We start from the raw sequence: 3,674 nt of genomic DNA, 5'->3' as shown, positions 1-3,674 counted from the left end.
CAATCATCGTCAGGAAGTTGTTTTTGATGAGGAGAGCTCAGGGTCATTGGGAGATGTCCTACAAGTTCCAGTAATGACCAACCTAGAAGATCTACCCGGGTTTCCAGGCCTTCAGTTCGTTCCGGCTATGACCAGGATAGTTACCTGGTGGAAGCTACGACTAGTGAGGAGGATCCTGTGAGTTATATGAAAGCTATGTTGGACATAGATTCCTTGAAGTGGGTAGATGCCATGAAATCTAAGATGGACTCAATGGAAACCAATGGAGTCTAGACTCTAATACATCCGCCCCCTAGGGTAAAAACAACTGGTTACAAATGGATCTATAAGAGGAAGAAGAGCCCTGATGGTAAGGTTGAGACCTATAAGACTCGTTTGGTGGCAAAAGGGTATACTAAAAAAGAGGGCATCGATTATGAGGAAACCTTTTTACTGTTGGCCATGCTTAAATCTGTTAGGATCCATTAGTTGTAACAACATACCATGACTATGAGATTTGACAAATGGATGTCAAAATTGCATTTCTGAATGAAGATCTTACTGAAGATATCTATATGCAGCAATTGCAAGGTTTCATGGATGCGGGTCAGGAACACATGGTATGTAAATTATAAAGATCCATATATGGACTTAAAAAAGTTTATAGGAGTTGGAACATCCGGTTTGACTCTACTGTCAAAAAGTTTGACTTTGAGTAGAACCCGGATGAGCCCTATGTTTATAGAAAATCCAGTGGTGATAAGATTACATTTATGGTTCTGTATGTAGACGCCATTCTATTCATTGGGAATGATGAAGGAATGTTGACTACAGTAAAAGTGTGGCTTTCACAGCAATTCCCCATGAAAGATCTTGGAGAACTCTCTTATATACTGGTCTTTGACTCTATAGAGATAGATCAAAGAGGTTAATAGGATTATCCCAATCTGTTTACATTGGCAAAATAGTCAAAAGATACAGCATGGAGAACTCTAAGAAAGGAAATGTTCCTTTCAAGCATGGAGTCACTCTCTACCAAGAATCCTGAGGAGATCGAGGGCATGAATGACGTTCCCTATGCCTCAGCTGTAGGGAGCATCATGTATGCCATGCTGTGCACTCTTCCAGACATTACTCAGGCAGTGAGTGTGGAAAGCAGATTCCAGGCCAACCTAGGGCAGGAGCACTGGATTGCTGTGAAAAACATACTTAAGTACCTTCGAATGACAAAAAGTTTTGTCTAGTATTCGATGGTAGCTCACTACAGATCCAGGGGTATACTGATGTCGACTTCTAGTCAGATCCAAATGATAGAAATTCTACATCTGGGTATGTTTTCACGATTGGATCGTGTGCTGTTTGCTAGAAAAGTAGCAAATAAGGGTCCACGGCGGATTCCACAACCAAGGTTGAATACATTACCGTAAGTGAAGCTGCCAAAGAAGCCCTATGGATGAAAAAGTTCATTCATGAATTGGGAGCTGTTCCATCCAGTACATCACCCATTCCACTGTTGTGTGACAACACTGTAACTATTGCTTAGACTAAGGAGCCACGAGCCCACTCGAAGTCCAAGCACATCGAGAGGAAGTACCATGTATTGCGGGAGATAGTTGGAAGAGGGGACATCCTGATTCAAAAGGTAGCATGAGCGAAGAATGTAGCAGATCCATTAACTAAGCCAGTGGCACAGAAAGTGTTTGAGAAACACATGGAAAGTATGGGACTCCGACTTATACCAAATTGGACCTAAGTGCAAGTGGGAGCTGTTAGACAGTGTATGCCCTTAGCTCAAACCATAATGATGTACATTATGACATTTATTGTAAACGAATAAAGTACATATTTGATTCATATTATTATGGTGTGTTTCTGTGTAATACCCTTAAACTGGACACATATGAGACTCGTGTGAGTTTAGAATCCTCATAGCCATTGGATAGATCTGGGGAGATTTATCCTGCCAAAACTGATACCCAAGTTGGCTGGGGTGGCTTGCCTCAGCTGTCAAGGTGAGACCTGAGGTACATGCAGTGTGGGTTTCTTTTAAACCCTGAACCAAACCAGAATTCCAGTATTGCCTTGGACCTTAGATATTGATGGGCAAAACTGGAATGTTATGATACTACACTAGGTGTCAGACTGGGTTGTCTTTAATATGCCAATCACTGAGATCTTTAGAGGGGTTCAAAACCTAGGTATGTTGGGACAGTCCGAGAATTTATCTGAGTGGGTGATCATAGTGACATGATCAACCCTTTTGTCGGACAGACTGAATGATCAGGGATGCACTCTCTCTGATGGAAACCAAAGATGCTGACAACCGATTTCAATCGTTGAAATTTGTTTTGCAAAATATATTTATATAGCGATATACATATATATATGTATATATATTATGATTTCAAAATGTTTGCAAAATGTTTTAATTCCCTATATCCATGTGAGTAGAGAGTGCAACGCTGTTCCTTGCAACTGAGAGAGAGGTCCTCTCTTGTTGGATAGTGTTTGATCATTATGGGCTGAGAGGTTAAGTGTAAGACCATTAAGGGTAATAGCTGATGGGCTAATTTTGCATCTGCCCACAGTTATTGGGTTTTTATAAGGTGGCTTGACCCAAGGACCACTTAGTGTAAGTGTTGGGCCCATTAAGAGCCCATGGTGATGGGTTCAGGGGTTCATTGTCTCCTATAGTGAATTCAGCCAGTCCTTGTAATAGAGGATGGGCTAAACCCATGTGGCTTATGTGTTGATCAATGTTTGGGTTCCATGCCATACACGAAAATCCAACTAGTATATATATATATATATATTATGATTTCAAAATGTTTGCAAAATGTTTTAATTCCCTAGATCAATGTGGGTAGAGAGTGCAACGCTGTTCCTTGCAACTGAGAGAGAGGTCCTCTCTTGTTGGATAATGTTTGATCATTATGGGCTGAGAGGTTAAGTGTAAGACCATTACGGGCAATAGCTGATGGTTCAATTTTGCATCTGCCCACAGTCATTGGGTTTTTATAAGGTGGTTTGACCCAAGGACCACTTAGTGTAAGTGTTGGGCCCATTAAGAGCCCATGGTGATGGGCTCAGGGGTTTGGGCTAAACCCATGTGGCTTATGTGTTGATCAATGTTTGGGTCCCATGCCATACACGGAAATCCAACTGGGCTACAGTTTGGAAGGTTAGTGAGCACATGGACTTAATGGGCCTAAAGCCCAAATCGAACTGATTTGATTTGATTAATTAAAGAGGGGCGGTTCTGGGATTTAGATCAACAGATAGGATAGGGAGTTATCTCTATCCACTCAGAAAGTCCATATCCAAATAATGATTTGGATTAGGAAACGCCTAATAAGATTAGGAGGGCTGATCTTAACTTGCGGATAATATAAGGGTTTATCCTTATCTCTTAAAAAGAGTCCAGATTCAAATAAAGATTTGAATTAGGAAACTCCTAATGAGATTAGGAGTTGCTCATTTTAAGGGTATAAAAGGAGGAGGAGGGCAAACCTCCGTTCACCCTATCTGATCTCAAATACAAGAGAGAAAGAAAGCAACAGTAATACTGCGCCATCTTCTGCTCTTGTCTTTTCCTCCTGCTGCCGCCATTGCCAGTTCCTTCTCCACTAGTAGGAGCATTCAAGAAGTGTTTTGACATCTGTTTTTTGAGAAAAAACTGATCTGAAGTCGTTCTC

This window comes from Nelumbo lutea, chromosome 3 (genome assembly GCF_056320005.1).
Source record: "Nelumbo lutea isolate HS-2025 chromosome 3, American lotus-T2T, whole genome shotgun sequence".
NCBI lineage: Eukaryota > Viridiplantae > Streptophyta > Magnoliopsida > Proteales > Nelumbonaceae > Nelumbo > Nelumbo lutea.
This window is presented reverse-complemented; position numbering follows the sequence as displayed.